Source organism: Micromys minutus (assembly GCF_963924665.1).
Source record: "Micromys minutus genome assembly, chromosome: 1".
Taxonomy (NCBI): domain Eukaryota; kingdom Metazoa; phylum Chordata; class Mammalia; order Rodentia; family Muridae; genus Micromys; species Micromys minutus.
Genome location: NC_137969.1, coordinates 137,967,599 through 137,994,117, shown reverse-complemented (window position 1 = coordinate 137,994,117; position 26,519 = coordinate 137,967,599).

Genomic DNA, 26,519 nt, shown 5'->3' with positions numbered 1-26,519 from the left:
AAGGAGTCAAAATATTACTATTTGCAGATGATATAATACTATACTATATGATTCCAAAAATTCCACCAGAGAACTCCTACAGCTGAAAAACAACTTCATCCAAGTGTCTGGTGATAAAATTAACTCAAATAAGTAGCCTTCCTCAAAGAACAGACAGTTGAAGAAAGAAAGTGGGAAATGGACACTCTTCACAATAGTCACAAAGCTACTCCACTTTTGGGCATATACCCCAGAGATGCTCCAACATACAACTAAGACACATGCACCACAATGTTCATAGCAGCCTTATTTATAATAGTCAGAAGCTGGAAAAATACCAGATGTATTTCAGTAGATGAGTGGATATAAAAATTGCGGTATATTTACACAATGGAGTAGTACTCAGCTATCAGAAAAAAATGACTTTATGAAATTCTTAAGAAAATGGATGCATCATCATCCTGAGTGAGGTAACCCAGTCACAAAAGAACAGACATAATATGCAGTCACTGATAATTGGATACTAACCCCAGAAAGATCTGAACACCCCAGAAACAACTCACAGGCAATATGAAGTTCAAGAAAAACAAAGGCCAAAAAGAAAAAAAAGAAAGAAAAAAGTAAAAGAAAGCCTCAGTCCTTCTTAGGAAAAAAAATAAATGTATAGCATCCTCTCCGAGTGTGGTAAATCTGGACCTCAAATCATTAATAATCCAAGAGCTAACATAATAGCCTTGTGGCAATTTTTGGTATTGACAGACCATTATGCTTAACTTTATAGTTACCACCCATAGGTTGCTGGGTTAAACATGTGATATTGCACTAGTTATCAAAATTCTAAATGCTCACTAAATGTTGCTCCTACTGTTATTTGTTATTTCATGAAATAAATATAATAAAATTTAGAACTAAAAATAAAAAAATAATGACTTCATGAAAATCATAGGTAAATGTATGGAACTAGATACTATGATCATCAGTGAGGTGATCCAGTCATGGTATGTACTCACTGATAAGCAGATACTAGCCCCAGAAAGCTTTAAATACCCAATACCCAAGAAACAATTCACAGACATCATGAATCACAAAAATAAGGAAGGTCAAAACGGGGATGACTCAGTTCCTCATTGAAGAGAGAACAACTTTCATGGGAGGAAATGTGTGGTCAAATAGAAGAAAAGGAATTGATGAAAAGATCACTCAGAAGCCGCCTCACCTGAGGATCTAGCACATATGCAGTCACCAAATCCAAGCACTATAGTTGGTCCCAAAAAGTAGTTACCAGCAGGAACCAGACAGAGATGCTGCCTCAGGGACTATGCTAGAGTCATATAGATTCAGCTGAGCATGCTTGCAGCTAACCATCAGTCTGAACTCAGGGATCCCAATGTGGTTGGAAAAAAAAGTACCTAAGGACCTGAAAGGCGTTACAACCTCATGGGAAGATAACAACATTATCAACAAACCAACCTCTCTAAAATTCTCATGGAGTAAACCACCAACTTTTGTGCTCAATTTGAGAGGCTTATTGATCCAGTTGCATATGTAGCTAAAGATAGCAGTGTCTGACATCAGTGTGAGAAGAGACTTTTGTTCTACAGAGGGCAGGTTTGCTCAATGTAGGGAATGCCAAGGCAATGGGGATCAGAAGGGAGTGCACCTTTGTGAAGGCAACTGGAGGAAGTGGGGAATGGAACATGGGCAAGGTAAAGGCACAATATCTCAAATGTAAATGCAGAGTGTCTTAAAAAAAGAGAAAAAAAACCTTTTGTCTTCATAAATGCTGCATTCATGAGCTTTGAGGGAAAATTTCTTTGTGACAAGAACATGCTCTCTATCTTAAATACGGAGTTCTTATTTGGCCTTATATGCCTTAGAAAAAAAATGATCAACATCCCTAATCTTCAGGGAAATACAAATCAAAACAACCTTACAATTCTACCTCACATCACTCAGAATGGCTATATCAAAATCAGGTGACAGTAGATGCTTGCAAGTATGTGGAGAAAGAAAAGGACTCCTCCACTGTTGGTGGGGTTGTAAAGTAGTACAACCATTCTGAAAATCAGTCTGATAGTTCCTCAGAAAACTAGACATAGTGCTACACAGGTATTACCACTCTTGGGCATATCCCCCAAATAAGCTCCAATATCTAACAAGAACACATGCTCAAAAATGTTTACAGCAAACTTATTTATAATATCCAGAATCTGGAAAGAACCCAGATGTTCTTCAACAGAGGAATGGATACCAAAATATGGTACATATACACAACAGAGTACTACTCAGCTATTACAATGAGTTCATGAAATTCCTCGGCAAATGGATGGAACTTGAAGCTATCATTCAGAATGAGGTAACCCAGTCACAAAAGAAAACTCATGGTATGTATTCACTTATAAGTGGATACTAGACTCCCCAGTCCGCCCAAAAAAGAAAAAAACTCATAATATCCCAGAAAGCATCCACAGAACTTATGAAGCTCAAAAAGAAAGACCAGAATGTGGATACCTCAGTCTTTCTTAGAAGGGAGAAAAAAAAAAAAAAAAAAAAAAAAAAAACAGGGAAGGAAATACAAGGTAAAATAGAGAAGCAGGGATTGAAGAAAAGATCTACAGAGACCGCCTCACCTGAAGAACCACCCCATATGCAGCCACCAAACCCAAGCAATATTGTTGATGCCAAGAAGTCTCTTCAGAGGCTCTCCCAGAGTCATACAGATACAGATGAAGATGCTTTCAGCTAAACATCCGACTGAACATGGGTACTCCAATTAAAAAGCTAGAGAAAGGACTGAAATAGCTGAAAGATTTGCACAGTCATGGGAAAAACAGCATTATCATCAGCCAAGGCACTGAGGTGGAGAAGGTGATTGGGAGAGGGAGCACTTTCATGGAGTCAAGTTGAGAGGGAGGAGGGGGAGTAGGATGGAAAGGGGATATCATTAGGAATGTAAATACAGAGAATATCCAATAAAAATGTCTGTAATTGACAAAAATCTACAACCTGTTTTATTCTATGTAGTAAGTTTACATCTTCAAGGGTATAATACTATACCTGAAAATGTATTCTATACTACATATATTTAATATTTTTGTAAATTAAAAAAAATTACTCTAACAAAAAAAGGATAGTCCCTAAAGTAGACAGAGATAATAATGTCTTTAACACAATAAGTATCAATTTTTACAAAAGTATATTTATGGCATTCATTTAATGTTTTATATACTGTGGAATGACAAGTTGATTTCAAAAAGGTTTCAACATGAATCTTCAACAAGAAGAAGTTGGGTGGTTATCTTATGCAATTCCAATATCTGATATTGATTTATACACACACACACACACACACACACACACACACACATATATATATATGTATATATGTATATGTATATATATATACTTTTTCCCTCACAACTTTATTTTTTAAAAAGAGAGATACATGTAAAGATTTTTAAGAGCATTTTGGAATAAAACTATATGAACATATTTTTGTCAGTACTTTATTTTTTAAAGATTTGATAGTATGCATTGAAATCTTTCTAGTTACCATAAACATAAAGTACATGTAAAACAAAACATAACCTGAAAATAGTCAAAGTTTTTTTGGTGTGTATAGATTGAAAAATGATTTTTAAATACCAAAAATTGTCACAAGGTTATCTTATTAGCTCTTGAGTTATTAATGATTTAAGGTTGAGCTGTACCCCACTCTGAGTGGGTGTTATACAATTGCTGTTGATTTTTTTTTAATTCTAAGAAGGCTGAGACTTCCACTTTTAAGTCTTTCTTTTTTTAAGCTTCATAATATCTGTGAGTTGTTTCTTGGATATTCAGAGCTTTTTGGGGCTAGTATCCAATTATCAGTGACTGTATATTTTGTGTGGTCTTTTGTGATTGGGTTACATAACTCAGGATGATATTCTCTAGATGCATCCATTTTCTTAGGAATTTCATAAAGTCATTGTTTCTAGTAGCTGAGTAGGATGCCATTGTGTAAATATACCACAATTTTTGTATCCATTCACCTATTGAAGGACAACTGGGTTCTTTCCAGCTTTAGGCTATTATAAATAAGGCTGCTATGAACATGATGGAGCATGTGTCCTTATTGTATGTTGGAGCATTATTATATACCCAGAAGTGGAATAACTGGGTCTTTGGGTAGGACTATGTCCAATTTTCTGAGGAACTGCCAGACTGATTTCCAGAGTGGTTGTACCAGTTTACAAACCCACCAACAGTGGGGGCATGTTCCTCTTTCTCCACATCCTTGCCAGCATCTACTGTCATCTGAGTTTTTGATCTTAGCTATTCTGACTGTTGTCAGGTAGAATTGTTGTTTAGATTTGATGACTAGGGATGTCAAGCATTTCCTTAGGTGCTTCTCAGCCATTCGATATTCCTGAATTGAGAATTCTTTGTTTAGCTCTGCACTTCATATTGTTGAGTATTTTTGCATCAATGTTCATAATGGAGATTGGTCTGAATTTCTCATTTCTTGTAGGGTCTTTGTGTGGATTAGTAATCAGAGTTATTGTGGCTTTGAAGAATGAATTGGGTAGTATTCCATCAAACTCTATTTTGTAGAATACTTTAGAGAATATTGGTATTAGGGCGACAATAAATGTCTGATAGAATTCTACACTGAACCCATTTGGTCCTGGGATTTTTTTTTTTTTTTTTTTTTTTTTTTTTTTTTTTTTTTTTTTTTTGGGTTGGGAGGCTTTTGATGACTGCTTCTATTTCATTAGGTGTTATGGGATAATTTTGATGGTTTATCTGGTCCTGGTTTAACTTTTGTATCTGGTACCTGTCTAGGAATTTATCCATTTCCTCTAGATTTTTCAGATTTGTTGACTATAGGCTTTTGTAGTAGGATCTGATGATCTCTTCAATTTTCTCAGTTTCAATTGCTATGTAATTTACTTTTATTACTGATTTTGTTAATTCTAATACTCTTTCTTTGCTATCTAGTTAGTCTGACTAAGGGTTTATCAATCTTGTTAATTTTCTCAAAGAACCAGACCTTGGTTTTGTTGATTTTTTGAATAGTTCTTTTTGTTTCTCTTTGGTTAATTTCTTGTTTGAGTTTGATTATTTCCAGCCATCTACTTCTCTTGGGTGTATCTGCTTCTTTTTGTTCTAGAGTTTTCAACGGTGTTGCCAAGTTGCTAGCTTATGCTTTCTCCAATTTCTTTTTGGAGGTACTCAGTGCTATGAGTTTCCCTCTTAGTACTGCTTTCATTGTATCCCATAAGTTTGGGTATGTTGTGCTTTCATTTTCATTAAATTCTAGAAAATCCTTAATTTCTTTCTTTATTTCTTCTTTGGTAATGTTATCATTGAGTAGAATATTATTCAGCTTCCATGAGTATGGGCTTTTAGTTGTCTTTGTTGTTATTAAAGACCAGCCTTAGTCTATGGTGATCTCATAAGATGCATGAGTATTTCAATCTTCTTATATACTATTGAGGCTTGTTTTGTGACTGACTATATGGTCAATTTTGAAAAATGTGCTGTGAGGTGGTGAGAAGAAGGTGTACTCTCTTGTTTTAGGTAGAAATGTTCAGTACATGTACATTAATTCCAATTGGTTCATAACCTCTGCTAGTTTCACTGAGTCTCTGTTCAGTTTCTGCTTCCATGATTTGTCCACTGATGAAAATGAGAAGTTGAAGTTTCCCCTATTATTGTGTGTGGGGCAATGTATGTTTTGAGCTTTGCTGTGGTTTCTTTTGTGAATATGGATGCTGTTATATTTGGAGCATGCATGTTCACGAGTAAGAATTCATCGTGATAAATTTTCCCTGTAATGAGTAAAAAGTTTTCTTCCTTATTATTTTTGATAATTTTTGGTTGAAAGTGTACTTTATTCGATATTAGAATGGCTATTCCAACTTGTTTCTTGGGGCCGTTTGCTTGGAAATTTTTTCCAGTCATTTACTCTGAGATAGTGTCTGTCTTTGTCTCTGAGATAAGTTTCCTGTATGCAGCAAAATGCTGAAATCTGTTTATGTTTCCAGTCTGATAATCTATGTCTCTTTATTGGGGAATTCAATCCATTTATGTTAACAGATATTAAGGAATGGTGATTGTTGTTTTCTGCTATTTTTATGGTTAAAGGTGGAATTATGTCTATGTGTCTTTCTTCTTTTGGTTTTCTTGCTTAGTTATTTTCTTGCCTTTCTAGGATGTAGTTTCCCTAATTGTATTGGGTTTTCCATCTATTATTCTATGTAGGGCTGGATTTGTGTTCTGATATTGTTTAAATTTAGTTTTGTCCTGGAATATCTTGGTCTCTGATCTATTGTGATTGAGAGTTTTGCTGGGTATAGCAGTCTGGGCTGGTATTTGTGTTCTCTTAGAGTCTATATGATGTCCGTCCAGAATCTTCTAGCTTTCATATTCTCTGTTTAGAAGTCAGGTGTAATTCTGATATGTCTTCCTTTATAGGTTATATGTTCTTTTTCCCTTACTGCTTTTAGTACTCTTTTTTTTTTTTTTTTTTTTTTTTTTTGTTTTGAACATTTGTTGTTTTGATTATTATGTGTTGGGAAGTTTCTTTTCTGGTCCAATGTATTTGGGGTTCTGTAGGCTTCTTTTGTGCTCATGGTCATCTCATTCTTAAAGGTAGGGAAGTTTTCTACGATCTTGTTCAAAATATTTACTGTGCCTTTTAGGTGACATTCCTTGCTCTCTTCTATTCCTATTATATTTAGGTTTGTTCTTCTCATTGTGTCCTGGATCTCCTTTGTGTCCTGGGTCTCCTGTACATTATGGGTTAGGAGCTTTTAGGTGTTTGCATCTTCTCTGGCTATCTATATTTCCTATGCTGTGTTAGCCCCTGTGATTCTCTCTTCCACATCTTGTAGTCTGTTAGTGATGCTTGCATCTGTGACTCCTGATTTCTTTTTAAGTTTTCCATCCTCAGAGTTGTCTCTTTTTGTGTTTTCTTTATTGTTTCTTTATCCATTTTCAATTCCTTCATCTGTTTGGTTGTGTTTTCCCGTAGTTCTTTGAGTAATTTTATTTGTTTCCTCTTTAAAATCTTGTATTGTTTTAAGTGTGTCCCCCTGTGATTGTTTAAGGTAGTTATTCACACCATTTGTGAAGATCTCCGTCATCATGGTGAAGTATGATTTCAAGTCTGAGTCTTCTTTTTCTGCTTGCTGTGGTGGGCAAGCTGGTTTCTGATGTTACCAGATCGTGTTGGTTTTCATTGCTCAATGTTTTTCATATTCCCCTTGCCATCTTGCTATCTGTGATTATATGTGGTCTTGTTGTGACTGGCACCTGTCTCTCCTGTGGATCCATCGGCTCAGGAGGAAAATTGTTTCTGAGTGTTTGGTGCTTAGTGGACAAACTGTGAGTTCTTGTGGCAGTAACTCAGCTCTGTGTTTGTGGGCTCAGGTGTGGGAGCTCTTGTGAGGCTGTTCTGGGAGCTCAGCCCTCTGCCCATAGGTCCTGAGTACTACTGGCAGGGACCTGGCTCTTTCTCTATGCCAAAAGGGACCCTATTCCAGATACCACAGTACTCTTTGCTCTCTAAGAACTCCAGGTATGCTCTTTCTGGGTCTATGTGCCAGGTTCCCCTCTGGTCCAGGTGTAAGAGGGCCTGTGCAGCTGATCTTCAATCACTGTCTTTCTGGGAAGTCCCTGGTTCACACTGACAATGGCCTGGGCCTTACTGTGGGCTGGAAAGGAATATTTTTTCACTAGCACCACCAATCACTCTCTGTGTTCTTCTAGTCGGATCCCGAGTCCTTCTGACAGAGACCGGGCCTTTACTCTGGGCCAGAGAGGCACTTTTTCCGTAGTACCCTCTAGCCCTCTCTGTGCTTTGGTTACTCACAGAGCAAGGTCACCAGGCCTGTGTCCCCAGATCTCTGCTGTTCCATGTGGAAAATGGCTTGTGCATTAAGTCTGCCAGCACTGGCTTTCCAGTCTAAAAATATACTATGTAGCTATTATCTAGGGTCTTTAAATACATTGTCTCAACCATATTAGTAGAGAGGGATTATAATTTCCAAAATAAGTACTGCCTAGAGAAGATTATTAACAACCTATACTTCCAGATATACTGCTTTTCACTTTGTCTTTGTGGTATCTTAATGTTATAATTGAAATATATGCAACAATAAGAGTAGTTATAATTATTATATGACTGTGATCAATATTTTCAAATAAGAATAAGTTCTTAGCTAGAAATCATTTCGGCACTCCGTGTTTTCAACATCTTTTCTTTAATTTTATTATTAATTTTATTCAGTACAATAATTTGTATGAAATGAAGAAATTTATAACAAATATTTTACTTGTAGAGTCAAAGATATTATATGGATTTTAATACATCTAAGTTATTCAAATTAATTTTCTTTCTTCTTTCTTCAACTTGCCATACCCATGAATTTAATGACTATTATTCAAGCTTTGTAAATGTTGAAAATACTTAAATTTTGCTTTTAATTGCTTTTGCTGAAATGCTTTTATTATTTCAGCAAATACATTTAACAAATTGGTTTCAGATGCCACTTGGGAAGGATTTCCAAGTTGCTATGGATTGTGTCTAGCAAGTTGTACTTGCTTATTGCTACCTGGAGAAAAGCATGTTTGTCTTCTTCTCCCACATTTCCATTCCTACTATCAAGAGTAGCTAGAATTAGTGCTTAACTCACAGCAGAGTTATGTGAAGCTGGGAGCAGGGTATGGCATGAGGAGGAGGTAGAGGTAAAAGAGGGAAGTTGGATTTGATGAAAACATTTGGTCTACTCTCAAAGTAGAAGTATTAATACAAATATTTAAAACCTATTCCCATGATGTTTAGGTACTTTGGCTGCCCCAACTTTATTATTAAAAATCCATTTATCAATAACACACAGAATCAAAGAGTCTTCTCCATGATTTTTCATTTTGTTCTCTTAGTATTTAGCAGGCTGACTGTAAACCTTCTTCAAAATACTTTTACCTTTTTCCTGCGGTAGGGGTGTGTGTCATGGTTGTATCTCCAGTATAGTGATACTGTGATTATTTAGAGAATTCTCCACAATGGTAAAAACAAAAGCAAACACAAAAGACAAAACCAAAAAACCGAACAATATAAAGTAATATCATGTATCCTGTTTTTAAATTTATAATAATTGTTAATAAGAGATGTTCTGAGAATCAGAGGATACTCACACTTAATAAAGAAATTCAAAGAAAGCATGCTAGAAATGGTTTAAACTGAAAGAAAAATATTACTAACACAGAATTCAGTCTTTCTCAATAATTACAATTGACATTCACTATGCAGGGCATAATCAAGCCGAAATCAACTTCGTTCTCTGGCTCAATACATTTACTTAATGAAAATGAAGGGAATGCACTGGGCAAGTTTAAAAATTGTTTTTACTTCATTATGATTGCCCCCTAATATGGCCCACATGCATTTATCTTTCACACAGGTGACAAAATTAATCTTCCATAGTTTGATGGAATTTTTATCTCCTTGCTTTTCTTTAATTGGCAGTAAGCACTGATAGAACAGGCTTGAAGAGTAGCACAAAACTATTCCATGATTAAGTTTTTGTCCCTTTTGACAGCTTTCAGAGTTGGAGGTGTTCTTGAAAAGTCAGTAACGAGGGCACAGCTGTTATTTTCCTGTTACCAATAACATAGACCTCATCTTTCAAAGCAGAGATGCACTCCTCATTTCTTTTCCCTTATTCTTTATGCTTACTTAATTACCTTAGCTACTATCGTTAATTTAATTTTCTTCAAGCTGCATTCGCATACCATTATCATAATTTTGGTGTAGCTGACACCTTCCAGTTTATTTGTGGTCTAGAATGATCAAGATTTAAACCTTAATATCAGAAAAGGGATGCAAGAAGATAAAACATATGAAAGAGTTTAAAACCGAAATGTGCCTCAGCTAAAGAACATGCCATCCAAAAGAAGCAACATACACTAGCAGAGACATGGTTAAACTTGATGACCAGCTGGTTGGGATGTAGAATCACCATGGCAACGAATATCTGGACAAAGGTCTAAGACATTGCCTAGGTTAGACTAATTGGAGTAGACTGGCCCACCTTAAATGTATGTGGGGACAATCTTTGAGTCCTCAGCTGAATCAAAAAACAAAGCAAGGTTAGCACCAGCATTCATGCTCTCTACTCCTGGTGTATCTGAAGACAGCAGCTGTTCAGGATCCTGCCCCTGTGGTTCCCTGCCATGGTGGATCAAGTTTCTACCTGAACCTATGTACACCCCCTTAAGTTGCTTTTCCTCAGCTCCTGCTGTAAGAACAACAAGATTAATAATCAATTCAAAATATTTCTTTTTAAAATATCCTTATTTATATACTTCCATTATTTATGTCAGTTCCTACCTTTGAATACTTTCTCCTCAATTATACTCATGAATCAGGTACAATTTTTTGTTTTTTGTTTTTTTTTTCTGATGATTTTTTTCTGAGTTTGCTTTCACTTTACCACATTTGGATATTCTTGATTTTGACTTTCATTATTGATCAATTATTGATTTTTTTCTGATTCCTGGGTTTTGTTTTTGTTTTTTGTTTTCTGGGTTTGTTTTTTTTTGTTATTATTATTATTATTATTATTATTTGGTGAGGAGAGAAAAGCAATGCTTCACAAAAATGCATAGCTAAATACTGAGCCAAAAATAATATAACCTTTTATTAAAGAAAAATGATAAAAAATAATTCTTCAACATTTTCTTTAGAGATATAATTCGGCTACTAAATTTAGTATATTTGAAGGACCTATAACATATTTCATAATAATTTTTAGAATGTAGATGTTTCATGTTGTAATATCTACCTATATATCTTCATAAAACCAAGAAAGTATACAAATAATCACATTAAACTTGTAAAAGATTTTACATGTTAACAGTTATATTAACAAAAAGTTTTTGCTAAGTTTTTTTTTTTTTTTATGGCAAGCTGCAGAAACCCAGATTGAATAAATGAGAATATGGTGCATACCAGAGTTTCTGTTGCACCCCACAGATCAGAATAACAAAAATAGGTGAACGCCAAGGCTTTGAGGTGGGAGAGGGTGGCTGGAAGTGGGAGCACGTTCATGGAAGCAATGGAAGGGGAAGGAGGAATGGGATTGTGGGAAAAGGATAACATCTGAAATGTAAATGATTATAATATTCAATAAAAAATTTTTGGAAAAAATACATAAACAAAACAAAACAAACAAATAAACAAAATAATCAGTCCAACAGTGCAGTGTGAAAATTGCAAATTAAATTTTACAATTTTATCCTCTAACCCCTCCCCCACCTTTCTTTTCTTTCCTCCTGTAGGTTAAACTTCTTCCCCACTAGAATTAAACAGTATTTATCTATCTTCAAAGATACAGCCCATTCTAGGAAATGACTGTTACTGAACTAGATGGGAAATTAATAACTATACTTTTATTTTCCTTCTAATTAACCTAGGCAAACATCAAACATGGCTGATCATTGTAGCTAGACTATCAGAGCACTATAACCAGATTTCTTTTCCCCTTAAATTATATGGGGGAAGAAACAACTTTCTTAATGAATCGAGGGATAGCTTGGATAAGATTGAACAGAATTCAGGTAACTTTCATATGACTCATACCTTCCCATGTCCACTGTCACCATATCCAATAAATCATTTTTTATTTTTTCACATGTTCATTAAGGGGGTGGTTTGCTTTGTTGAGTTAAACAAATAATTAATATTCTGTAGGATTTTTTTGGTCATTCATACATAATATGACTGTAAACCCTTTTTCTACTTTAACAACAAAATAGAGTATTGCAAATATTTTCCAAGGAAAAGATCTTTATGTATTGAAAACCTCCCAGCTTTCAATCTGTGATATTAATTTAATATTTCAATAAATATATGTGACATTTTATATATTGCTTAAAAATATATATACATGCCTAGACTTCCATTTTTAATTTGAAGTCTTATGTTTGTTAGATTAACATACATTGTGGTACATAATTTCTTTAAATGATGTTTTTGTAAGACAATAATAAATTGTTACCTATGCATGAAATTTCCTTCTCTTCATGATAGTGAAGTAAAGTTTAATAAAACTCAGCTTGTTTCATTTAATCATCTAAAAAAATCTCATTTTGTTTTGCTTGTAGAAGTTATGATGTCTAATATTCACTCAGAGTTTGTTTAACCTCAAGATATTTCCTATCTAACTAAATTAAAATTATTATCCATATATGTGCAAAAAGTGTTTTCTATTTGAAAAGATGCATGAGGGGTACTTTTTGTAATGACGCTACGCTGCCACCTTGTGGACTGATGACATGGAAACAATTTGTTAAAGGTCAGTATTCATGTAAGGGATTACAAGAAGTTTCTTGGAGATGCAGGGGAGGAAGGCTTTATGTAAGTAGCTAGACTCCAAATCTTGCAAGCACATTGTTTACAAAGAAGTAGCCATTTAGTATTAATTTCTTATAAACCGAATTACCCCAATATTCTCATGTACTATGACAGGTTAAACTTGAAAATCGTATGAGAATGTTCAAGTTTCACATTATCCAACACTCTCTGTCTATGCCCAGGACCTCAGTCTTTGTTTTTCAATTGCTTCAACAAGCAAGTTGCTGCTGCTATGTTTAAGGAATCACCAACATCACACCTGTGTATACAGTGCCGTAGATTCAGTTTGCTATAGAAACATTTGGTTACTTCTAAAGTATTGTTTATATAAAATTATTGGCCAAACAATATACTTGCTCCTAGTAAACTAGGGATAGGAAAAGTACTGATTTGGAAGTAAACATCACTCACAATTTACAGTAAAACCTCAAATCAGTTTAACATTTACAAAATGTTAATAAATAAAAAGATAAATTATATATGATATATAGTATGTAATATAAATATATAATGGTAGTTACTAAATATCTGTAATTTCTCAATGCTCAATTGTATAACCTTCAACTATAAAATGTAAGGAATTTACATATGGCAATAATAGGGGATATATTTTAGTAAATCTTGCACATATATTGTTTCCAAAAAGTTTATATAGAAAACAAAATAATCTAAGCATTAAAAATAAAATACATACTCCATAGCTGAATTCTCAGCAACTGAATAATTATTTTTATGAAAAATAAAATAATATTTTCTTGACTCCTTTGGGTATATTTCATCTGTACTCTCTATCAATGCTGAACAGTGAAATCCAACACTGATTACATTTATAGAGAAATTTGATATTTTATTGTGCTTTAGATCATAAAATATTGAATTTTAATCAATTTTAATTTTAATCAATTTAAAATATCAGATGAGTCAGAATCATAATTTTAATAAACAAATACTAATGTAGTAACATTTACAATATATCATAATTTCATGACTGCTTGTGATATCTCTATATTATTTTTGTTATATTTACATATTTTAAAGTACCATTCCTGCAAATTTCTACTTGTATTCTTGTTGCCTAGACTTATTGGATTACAGTTTTCTCTCTCCTAAATAATTATTTAGTATGATAATGACGTATATGTGGCAGGAACGCCAATATTCATCTTTTTCCATACCTCGGTGACATCCATAATTAACTATGATAGATTTCCTTCTTAAAGGACTCTTATGCTGTCAATTTTTCTCCTCCTCACAGTTTATGAAGATGCTTTTAATAATTGCCCAGACATGGCATGCAAATAAAATCCATTAGCCAACTCTAGTATTAGTATATAAAATCTATACACGTAAATCTATTGCATTGCCTAATAAATCCAATCTTAAATAATCTTTGTCGCTGTGACTTACCTAACTACATTTAAAGCTTGTGAAAGCTCCAGCTTTACCTTAGAATAAGGATCTGAGTAATATAAGATGCCTTATACACACATAATAGAGAAATTTTAAACAAAAAATGAGGGACTGGGGAGATGGATCAGGGATTAAGCGTGCACATTGCTATTCCATAGGATTTACTGTTCTAAACAGAAGTAGAAATTTACACAAATGTGAGCTGCCCTCTCCCCCATCTCACCCCTCTTTCCCTCTTGAATTTAATGATGCTTTATCGGAATTCCTTTACACCTAGAATTACATGAGCTCTTTGCCCTCACTAGAGAACCCACCGATGCTGAAGCAACATCCCTCTTACGTGAATATCCTCCACCAGGGGTTTTGACACAGTTCACCCCATTGTTCCTGCCTCCCCACCAGGTACTAGACACTGACCTCCTTATTCTACCTGTTTCCCAGGAGTTTAACTCAATATGCAGGTGAACTGTTATACACTCCCTCATCCTTGCTGCCACAGCAACCTACTGCCTAACTTCTTAACTTCCTAAAAGCAAAGGATACAGAGAGTTCCCTTCCAAAGCTCAACTTTCTGTCCTTCTAGTCAAATTCCTTGTGTTTCTGTTATACTCTAACAGATTAAAATTCATCTCATTTGTGTACAGTACATATAGTCCTCACAATCTAATCACCCATGAAGAGAAAAGAGATTCTTTCTTTCCTGGATATCTTCAGACCTGGACCTTTTTTATTAAATTTATTTGTATTCCAAATGTTGTCCCCCCCCCCCCAGTAGCCTTCAAAAGTTCTTCACTCTATCCTCCCTCCCTTAGCTTCTGAGAGGGTAGGTACTACCTCCCAACCTCCTACTCTACCTTGACTCTCATCAGCATCCTCCTTTCCGTAGGCATCATGTTTCTAAAAAACTAAGCACATCTTCTCCCACTGAGATCATACAATGCAGTCCACTGTTACATGTTTCCCAGCGTCACAGACCAGCCAATGTATGCTCCTTAGTTTGTGGCTTAGTCTACAAGAGCTCTGAGAGAACCAGGTTATTGTACTGTTCCTGGTTCCTATGGGGTTGCAATCCTCTTAGCTCCTTCAGCCATTCCCCTAACTACTCCATAAGGGTCCTGACCTTAATCCAATGGTTGGCTGTAAGTATCTGCATCTGTCTCAGTCAGCCACTGGCAGAGCCTCTCAGACTACAACCATACAAAGCTCCCGTCTGCAATCACAACATGGCATCAGTAATAGTGTCAAGGTTTGGTGCCTGCCCATGGGATGGATTCCAAGTTGGGCAAATCAATGGATGGCCTTTCTTTCAGTTTCTGCTCCATTTTTGTCCTCTATTTCCTTTAGACAGTAACAATTCTAGGTCAAAAATTGTGAAGATGGGTGGGTGGCCCCATGCCTCAACTCGGGGCCATGTCTATCTACTAGAGGTGGTCTCTTCAGGTTCCATCTCCCCACTATTGGGCATTTCAGCTAAGGTCATCATTATTGAGCTCTCACAGGTTTCTGGCACTTTCTGGATATTCCCCCATCCCCCACCTTACATGGCTGAATATTTGCATTCATTCGCCTGGCTTCTCACCTGTCTCCCCCCACATACTTGATACAACCCCATTTACTTCTTTTTTGTCCCCCTCCCACACAGGTCCCTTCTTCTCTCTGACTCCCATGATTATTTTGCTTCCCCTTCTAAATGGAATTAAAATATCTATACTTGGGCCATCTTTCTTCTTAAGCTTTTTACAGTCTGTGAGTTGTATCATGAGTATTCTGAACTTTTTGTTAATACATACCATGCATGTCCTTTTGCACACCTGGATTTTCAGTGGCGTTCTTTTGATTGCTCCCTCTATGAAGCAACCAATGCAACCATAACTGAATTTCTAGATTCTAATAAGCTTGTCATTCCTGATTTCTCTCAACTCCACCATGTGCTGATACAAGACATGCTCTGACTTTTGCAGAACTTGATAGACTCTTTGTCTTGTACACTGTTGAAGAAAGATGTATCCTATGACCCTGATAAGAGCAAAAGGAGAGCATGAGTTAGTTCAGCTATGGACAAGAAGAGTGTATATCTAAGCATGCTGGCAGTTTAAAACACAAAGCTAAGTGTGTTGCCAATATATGTGCGCTCACCCTCTATAATACATGAATATTGTCAAGAAGCATCATAGATAAAGTACCATTATAGTAAAAGCTATATAACTTGCCAAGATTGATTAGAAAGAAACAGGTCAAGTCAAGATGAGACTTTTTTTTCCTTTTCAGATTTGAGAGGAAAGTGCAAAAATTTGTAAAATATTTGGACAGTAAAATAAACACTAGATACATTAATGTTAATAATGATAACTATTATTCTATAAAGTAGATTATCTTTCAGTATGCACGCTCTTTTCGGTAAAGAGAATAGGATATATCCATTAAGTTACCTGTTAAATTTAAATTTTATTATAAAAGTAAAACATCATACTGTTTGGAGTAGGCCTGAGAAGCATGTCTGTCCTATAAGCCTCTAAATTCACCATACATTAGGACAAGATGTGGGGTAACACACTCCTTTCTTTTCCCAATAGCACTTAGTCTTCTGACATTGGAATGAAACTGCATTAAGATTCAGAAGGTTTTTCATTAGACATTATTTTTTCTAAAATAAATGACTCATGAAAAGCTTTAAAGAGCATCGGCCAAAAAAAAAAAAAAAAAAAAAAAAATAACAAACAAACAAAAACAAAGACAAAAATCATGAATGGACAATCTAGGATTGTATATAATTAACATTATATCAAAATATTTTTGCTTCCATCTAAAATGTAGTCATTTTGATTCTAAATAAAAAGAAAAATCATTTATAAAAATATAATTAAGAAAAAACTTTACATTTTCTCTTTCTGTCTACCATGTTAATTTGAACAATGAGATGACATTATTATCTAAGGGACAGATGATATAAGCACATTGGAGCTTATTGGGAAATGCATATACAGAGCCTACCTCGGCTTAAGGGTGAGGGGAAGAAGAAAACAGGAGAGGAGCAAGTGGCCATTTATAAGGGTAAGTAGCACATGCACAGGAAGAAAGATATTCAACTTAAAACAGTGGGAATGGGTCACATCTTGGGAGCTACTGATCACATATTCTGCCATCTCTGTGTCCTTGGGACAGGCAGAGGTGATGCCTGGTTGCTAACAGATCATCTTTAAGTTTGTTAGGACCACAGTTAGGACCAAAGTGATCTCTGCTCCCACAGTTGTTTCCTTCACATTTTTTCATAACCAAAATATTAATTAATGTTACCCATGCTCTGGAGGCACATAATCAAGACTTTATTCAAAAAATAGCTCACGACTATTTTGTTGTTTTTGTTGTTGTTGCTGTTGTTGACAGTCGTGAAGGTGCTTTACTTTTTGTTTTATTTTCTTTAATTTATCAAACAGTATACACAGAATTATGTTAGTTATGCTTCTGTCTAATAATAATAGGTACAATATTGTGAATACTCTAAATCTTTTGTTACAGTTCAGGTGGGTAAGCCTAGGAAGACATCACATTCCTCAGTAGAAGGAGCTGATAGTTAACAACTGAATTATACCTTTGAACTTCAGACCACGTTGGCATTTATAAAATTGTTATAGAGATTTATTGATCTGTAGCAGCTTGCTGCTGTCAACGTTTACAACTCAGAATGACTGTGTCAGAGGAGGTAGATGTTCAAACACATTTGGGAGCAACAATATTAGCTGGAAGCAGGTACTTATAAAAATCCTAATTTAAATTGATTGAGCCTTAAAGAGAAACGCCTTTTCTGAAAGTGTCAGAAATACAAAAAGGAGTATTTCTCAGAATATCCCCAGATTTTATACCTATCAGGAGAATTGCTAAAATGCTAAATACATATGTGTCAATCTTTGGCATATAATTACAAGTTCCTAATAAATATCACTTACACTCGAACAAGCCGTCTCAGTTTTGACTCATAGAAAATTTGTGATTGACATTTTCTAAAACTTAGTCATATGTCTTACTTTTTCAGTCATTTTTAGTAGTTAGTAAGTTTTAAATTTTCATTCAGAAATGTTACTCCATTTATTTTGGAAAAGAAATAATGGTTTCAATGGCCACCATACATGGAATTATTTTTTGATTGTTTTATTTTCTAAACAAATAAGAATATTTCACATATGCTAATTACTTACTAATAAACATTTTAAATGTTCATTTTTACCTTAATTGAATAAATATCAAATCCAAAGAGAAGTAGAAAAACTTATAAAATATACGCATATCTACATTACTTATGTATGTGTGCATATCAACATTTACCAGAAATAAATTTATCAGTAAAAATAAATTTCCTTTGTCTTCCATGCTACTAACTCACAAAGCTCTCTTATTTCTGCTTAATTTAACTTGACTCCAGCCACCAAGGTATTTGTTAGTTTTTTACCTTCATGCATATTCTTTCTTCTTCATTCTGGGTTATGCCTTTGTGATTGATATGTATTAAAAAGGGCAAATACATATTATTGATCAGCCTTCCCAAGCATTCGCCTGCAGCCCAGGGATAATGGAAATGGTTTATACAAGACATTCTTGAACATGTCTTTCTAAGCCCATTCTTGATTGTTAAAGTAATCATGAGCTGATTAGCTTAATGTTTACAGCAATTGCATGGACCATAAATGGTTCCATAGACTGACCTCATGTTTTCAATTCTATTGAAAGGAGTTTCCATAGCTTAGTTCAAAACCAAAGAACTGTCATTCTACGTGTCTTTCATCACATCCTCCCTATTTTGTGTTTTCTTGAACTCAACTCTCTACTTAGTTGCAAATGATTTCTGCTTCAAAGTTATTTGGTTTTTTCACAATCACAAACTGGATGCTGTGGCCAAAAACCGAGATGAGCCTCCCCTAAGCAGCTCTACTACTGTAGTAAGCTACTACTAGTTAAAGGAACCACACACCAGACACACATCTACACTTAACTCTCCTGATACAGAACTTTCAGCCCATGGTCAGGAACAAAGGGATTCAGGAATCGAATATTTTCAAGTACTTCAACTGAAGCAGAGATGCTACGGTGTGGATCATCTCTGCATGAAGGGGTGGGAATGCTGGATCTTCAGTAGTTTGGCTTGAGGCTGACATCATCAGCAGTTACTAAGAGCAGGAGGCAAGTATAACTCAAAAAAACATCTTTTTTTGTGTTGAGACCATAGGAAAACATCTTTTGGCTTTGACTCTATAAATCTGAGAGAAAGCTTTTCATTTCGCTGAAATAGAAAAGGGGGAGAAAGCATGTAGTCACTGTTGCATCAGGAGAGATGTTATAAATAGAGAACTTTCAGCTCTTTCCTTGGAGCATCACAATATAGAGACAAAAGACCTTACTTGATTAAAATCTCCTGGAAGCCCCTGCAAGGAGAAGGAAAAGGAACTTGCTTTCCAGTAAGAACAGCTTAAATTAACATGCAGATTTCCTGGCTTATTTATCTTTCTTATGTATTCAGTTTACATACCCTTCACCCACACATACAATCCTTCTCTCCCCCCCCCCACTCTCCTTATCCTCTGAGAAGGTGAAGGCCCTCCACCTGGCATCTTCCAACCCTTGTACATCAAGTTTCTGCCAGGCTAGACAGATCATTTCCCACTTAGGACAGACAAGGCAGCCCAGCTAGAAGAACATTTTCCAGACAGGCATAGCTTTTGGGATATTTCCTGTTCCAATTGTTTGGGACATTCATAAAGACAGAGCTGCGCATCTGCTACATATGTGCAGGGAGTTCCAGATCCAAGTGAGGATGTAGAGCAAAGGAAATATACCTCTATTGCTGGTAAGAATGGAAACTTGTACAACCAGGTTTGAAATCAATTTGGAAGCTTCTTAAAAAAACAGGAATAATTCTACCTCAAGACCCATCTATACCACTCCTGGGCATACCAAAAACATTCCCCACTCTACCACAGGGACATTTGCTCAACTCTGTTCATGGCAGCTTTATTTATAATATTCAGAAACTGGAGACAACCTAGATATTCTGCAACTAAAGAATAGATAAAGAAAATGTGGTACTTCACAATGGAGTATTATTCATTGGTTAAAATCAAAGGTTTCATCTACTACATAAGTGCATGGGGATAAGAAAGGGCATAGGTACAACCTATGTATGCTTTTTGGTGGCTCAGTCTCTGAGAACACCAATGGTTCAGGTTAATTGACTTTGTTGGTCTTCATGTGGGATTTCTATTCCTTTGAAGCCCTCAATTCCTCCTGGAACTCTTCCATAAGAGTTCTCAAGATGCATCCTGCTAGCCTGTGAGTCTCTGCTTCCACATATGTCAACTGCTGGGTGGAAACTTTCAGTGGGCAGCCATGTTGGATTCCTGCCTGAAAACATAACAAAGTGTCATTAATAACATCAGGGATTCATGCTTATACATGGGGTGGGTCTCTAGTTGGGCTGGTTATTGCTTAAGTATTTTCTAAGTCTCTGTTCCTTTCTATTTTTGTGGGTGAGTTGGTGTCTCTCCTTCCCCACTGGGATTTCTACCTGGATACATGAGTACAGTGACCCACTCAGGTTCAATACCTCAATGCTGTAAGCCTCTGCTAAGGGCAGCCCCATAGATTCTTGGATGTTTTCCCTATCCCAGGTCTCTGGCAAGTTGTTGTATCCCCCCACTGTGGTATATCAAGTGTCTGCTGAGCTAAACTGATTCTTGCCTGCCCATTTAAGAATTAATGCTGTATCCAGCTACTTTGCTGAAGGTTTGTACCAGCTTTAGGAGTTCCTTGGTAGAAGTATATGGTGGATTCATTGAGGGGTTTTTGTAAATTGAACAATCTCTGCATCACTAGGATGAAGCCTTTGTGATGTGTTCCTGGATACTGTTTGCAAGTATTTTATTGATTATTTTTGCATCAATGTTTACAAGAGATCAGTCTGAATTTTTCTTTCTTTGTAGAGTCTTTGTGTAGCTTAGCACAAAGTTCTACCAGACTTTCAAAGAAGAGCTAGCACCAATATTCCTCAAATGATTCCACAAAATAAAAATAAATGAAACACTGTGAAACTCATTCTATGAAGCCACAGACACTCTGATACCCAAATCACATCTGTATCTGTTGAAGCAGGCTTTGTGACAGACTATATGGTTAGTTTTGGAGAATGAGCCATGAGGTGCTGAGAAGATGGTATATTTTTGTGTGTTTAGGTAAAATATACTGCACATGTATGCTAGGTCCATTTTATCAATAATGTCTGTTAAAGGCATTATTTCTCTTTTTAGTTTTTGTCTGAATGACCTGCTCATTGATGAGAATGGGCTGTTGAAGACTCCCACTATTAATGTATGGGTTTCAATGTATGATTTATGGTTTAACAATGTTTACAAGTATGGGTTCCTTGTATTTGGGTTATAAATAATTAGAATTGAAATATCATCTTGGTAGATTTTTTCTTTGATGAGTATGAAATGTCCTTTCCTGCCTTTTTTGATTAATTTTGGTTAAAATCTGTTTTATTACATATTAGAATGGCTACTATAGCTGGCTTTTTATGTCCATTTGCTTCAAAACTTTTTTCTATCCTTTTCCTCAGGTAATATCTAAGTTTATTGCTGATGTATCTTTCTTGTGTGCAACAAAATGATGTATCCGCTTTTCTAATTCATTCTGTTAGCCTGCTTCTTTATGGGAATTTTAGTCCATTGATGATGAGAGATATTAGTAACCAGTGCTTGGTACTTTCTGTTATTTTGATGTTGTTTGTGTAGGCAACTTTGTCTGTGCTTCCCTTGTATTTGCTGGTGTAGTTACATATTTCTCCTGTTTTCTTGGATAAAGTTACCTTTAGGTAACTTAGGTTGGTATTTTTCTTCTATGTTTTTATAGTGCTGGATTTTTGGATATTATTTAAATTTGGTTTTGTCCTGCAATATCTTGTTTTCTCCATCTATGATGATTGAGAATTTTGCTGTGTAAAGTAGACTAGATTGTGATTTTTTTTTAGAGTTTGCAAGATCTCTGTCGAAGTCCTTCTAGTATTTAGAGTCTCTGTTGAAAAGTTGAGTATAATTCTGTAGATCTGCCTGAATACGTTGCCTGACCCTCTCCCCTTGCTGCTGCTTTTAATATTATTTTTTTCTTCTGTAGATTTTGTGTTTTGATGATTATGTGTCAGGAGGATTTTTTTTTCTTGTACAATCTAATTGCTTTGCCATGTGCTCCTTTTTATATTTATAGAATTCTCTTTCTTCAGATTGGGAAATTTATTTCTACAGGTTTGTTGAGAATATTTTCTAGTTCTTGGAGCTAAGACCCTTCAACTTCTTCTATTTCTAGTATTTTTAATTTAAGTCTTTTCAGGGTATGGCAGGTTTGTGTCAGGGATTTTTAGATTTGACTTTCTTTTGACTGATGTATCAGTGTTTAGTATTTCCATCTTCTGTGCCTGAGATTCTCTCTTCCATCTCTTGTATGCTGTTGATAATGTTTTCATTGTTTGTCTTGTTCTTTTCTTTAGGTTTTCAATTAGGAATATTCTCACAGTTTAAATTTTATTTATTGCTTCTATTTCTGTATTCAGGTCTTGTATAGTTTTGTTTAATTTCTTCACTTGCTCAATTGTACTTTTCTGTATTTTTAAAGAAATTTATTTGTTTCCTCTTTAAAGACCTCTTCTTGTTTGATTCTATTTTCTCATCTTTAAGGTGTTTATTAAAGACCTCTATCATGTTTATAAGATTTGATTTAAATGCTTCTTGTGCTTTGGTTGTGTTAGGATATACAGGGCTTACTGTAGGGTGGTCATATTTTACTGGATTTTGTTGATTATGTTATTTCTAGTGCCTTTACCTTTCTAAATGGCTTTAGTACTTTGATGTTTCTGTTGTAGTAGTTATTGGCAGGGGTGCTAATGTTGCTGGCCCTGGCTTGGTAGGGTCTTGATGGGTATCCTTGGGTGATATGGTTTCTAATCAGTAGGTCTGATGAAGATGGACAGACAGGTGGTGAGAGAATGGTTGTCCACTGAGGATAGAAGACTGCTCAGCAAGCTGGGGGTATCCCAGAAGACTCAATGTGCCTGGAAATAAGCAGGGAAAGGTAATATAATCTGTATGGCTGGTATCCTCACTGCTAATAAAGATGAGCAGAGAAGTCGTATGAGGATCTTTTGGGGTTTGTTTTGTTTTGTTTGGTTTGGTTTGGTTAGTTGTTTCTGTTTTGGTGTTTTTTGTTTGTTTGTTGCAAATCCTACTCACAACAATGCAATGCTGTAGGAAAGGCAAAGAAAAACCTGGCCTTCCTTCTCTAGCATGGCCAAACTAAAACAATTAATTTACATTTTTGGCATATGTTTACTAGTTACATAAGAAGACCCAGACTGATGAAATCCCTGAACTGAACCCATCCATGGGTCTGGAAAGATAAGATTTATTGTAAATATAAAAAGGCTATGTTGCCATCTCAACTAGTGGTAGAGAGAATAGCCAGGGACATTTGGGGCAATTTGAAGCTGCTTGGCTACCTTCTGGGATCAGAAAGGAGAAAAACTTGAGCAGATTTCAAGGATTTAAAGCAAACAAGTAGGTATGGTATGAAGAAGAAAACTATAATCTCAGTCAGGCTGGAAGCTATTATAGTGGGGAGTCGTGGAGGGGAGGATAAGAAGAATCAGGAGACTATCATAGGCTTCTGTTGCATTACAGGGGTATGTGACTTTGATATGTAACCAGATGCTCCAATAGCATAAGGTAAAAGACACTCAGGAAGTTCTGCTTCCTGGTAGAAGAAACACACATCCCAGGTACCCGAGGAATGCTGACTTATAGACTTGGAATTAAACTTTTGCAATGCATTTGTGTCCAGCCTGTGCTTAGGTGAGTTGCTTATATTGAGACTCATCAGTGGGACTGCCTTTTCTGGTTTGGGACTTAACATTATTTTGATGGAACAGGCTAGTGAATCTCTGTGTTCTCTGTAAAACGAGCAAGACTTAGGAGACTAGCATGATTTTTTTTAAAATGAGGTATTTTTTTTATTGGATATTCTCTGTATTTTACATTTCAAATGTTATCCCCTTCCCCCAATCCCATCCCCCTTACCATCCCATTGTCTCCATGAAGGTGTTTCTTCTCCCAACCACCCTCTCCCACCTCAGCACCTTGGTGTTCCCTACACTGGAAAAAATGAGCCATCTCTGGACCAAAAGCCTCTCTTCCCATTGAAAATGCTTTCTTCTGCTGACAGATTAACTTAGAGGTTAAGAGCCCTGGCTATTTTCCAGAGGACCCAGGTCTCAGCACCCATTTGTGGGCTCACAACCATCTGCAACTCCAGTCACCGGGGATCCTACACTCTCAGGTTATCTATGTTTTCTGCAGCACCAGGAACATACAAATGAAATACAAAAATTCATGCAGGCAAAACATGCATAAATATAAAATATTTCTAAAAATGATCTAAAAAAGAGCAAGACTTTCAAGAATTATTCCAAGTTTCTTGATCAAACATTTCGTCATTTGCTATAATGTTTTTACTATTATCACTTTTAGGTTGATGACGCTATTTATTTAAATAATAATAAATAATAATTGATCTAATATGAAATAATTAATTTAAAAAGAAATAATCTGCCTGTTGGTCAGGTAAGAAGTCATGGAGAATATGTTAGATATAATTCTGAACTAAAATATTTCATTTAAAATTGCTCATGACTGCTTTGAAACTATGATACATTAAAAGGTAAATGAGGATAGAAGAAGTAATAACAACTGAACCTCACTTTGTAAAGATAGCAGCAATTGAAGAAATAAATAGCAAAGACCTGCCCCCTCCCCCTCTCTTCCTACCTTCTTACATGGGACAAAATTTAAAAAGTAGAAACTCAGAAGCCAGAGCAAGAGCCTCACCAGAAGATAAATCAGAGGATGTTAATATTTACTTCCCAGCTTCCAGTGGTGAGGCAATATTAATTTCTGGTGTTTAAAGCCCCCAGCTTATAGCATTTTGTTATGGCATGCTGAATATGCATATATAGCAATTTGATTATAATATATTTTATAGTCATGCTATATTATTCAATCAGCCCATTAAAAGTTTAATTTTTTATTGTATCCCTTTGTGTTATATGCATAAATTTATGTCCTACATTTCATCATAGCACAAGCTAATAATTGCTTTTAGCAAAATTTCTCCTTGATTTTAAAACATTTACATTATCTCTTTCTTATTTACCCAAATTTACCTCCTTTGTCTTGTTGTAGGAAACCACATAATAGATATCATTCATGTCCTATGTTATAAGCCCAACCTTATAAATTATACACTTTGACATGTAATTTTGAACAAATAAAAATATATTGTATATCAAAAGGGCATAACATATACTTTGACTTCTAATAGAACTTTATGAAATATCTGAATATAATCTGAAGGAAATAATGAAAATTTTATATTTTAAAGAAGTTTGAAGCATGAGCAATTAACTTAGTGCACACATACATTTATTATTTTGTCTCTGTAATAAACGCCAGGACTGGGAGCAACTTGGGAAGAAAATTTTCTCATCCTGTTCCTCCTCCTTCCCCTCCCCTCCCCCTTTCCCACTTCCTCCTACCTCTTCTCTTACTTCCACTCCAAATCAACATAGTGAAAAGACTTCCTAACTAGACCTGGTACTTTATTTATCAACTCACAAGTAAGAAAATGTACCAAAGTAATATCCATAAGAAAATCTGTTTGCAAATAATTATCTCAACTGTGATTTTTGTTTCACAGGTGACTGCAGTTTCTGTCTACTTTACAGCAAAAACTAACCAAGGTAACAGAGCTAAGTAGTGCAGAAGTTTCTCCATCTTCTATTCTTACTGAGGCCATTTCAGGTTTAGCTAGAATTTGTTCTTGACAGAGAGTCCTCAGGAAAATTATCCATCTCTGTTTTTTTTTTTTTTTTTTTTTTTTTTTTTTTTTTTTTTTTTTTTTTTTTTTTTGCATACGGCACATTTTTATTTTTCAGAACATGTTTTCTTTTTCAGAAAAGTGACACTTTTTTAATGTGATAAAAGAAAACACATTTTCTGGTTAATACTGTTTTTTTTTTTTTTTAGTGCTTGGCTTTTTTTTTCTTTTTTCTTTTCTTTTTTTCTTTTTTTTTACAATGAGCAAAAAGTACATGCAATACAGGATGTAACCCAGAATTTGTCAATGTGTTCTTGGTGTGTAAGGATTGAGCATGCTTTTTTTTTTTTTTTTTTCTTGAACTTCACACAGTCTGTGAGTTGTTTCTGGGGGAGTGCAAGCCTCTGGGGTTAGCCTCCCACTATCAGTGACTGCATATTATGTCTGTTCTTTTGTGACTGGGTTATCTCACTCAGGATGATATTCTCTAGATGCAGCCATTTTCTTAAGAATTTGGTTAAGTCATTGTTTCTGGTGGCTGAGTAGTATTCCATTGTGTAAATGTACCACAATTTTTGTATCCATTCATCTACTGAAGGACATCTGGGTTCTTCCCAGCTTCTGGCTATTATAAATAGAGCTGCTATGAACAATGTGGTGCATGCGTCTTTGTTGTATATTAGAGTGTCTCTGGGGTATATGCTCAGAAGTGGAATATCTGGGTCTTAAGGTAGTACTATGTCCAATTTTCTGAGGTATCACCAGACTGATTTCCAAAGTGGTTGTATCAGTTTACAACCCCACCAACAGTGGAGAAGTGTTC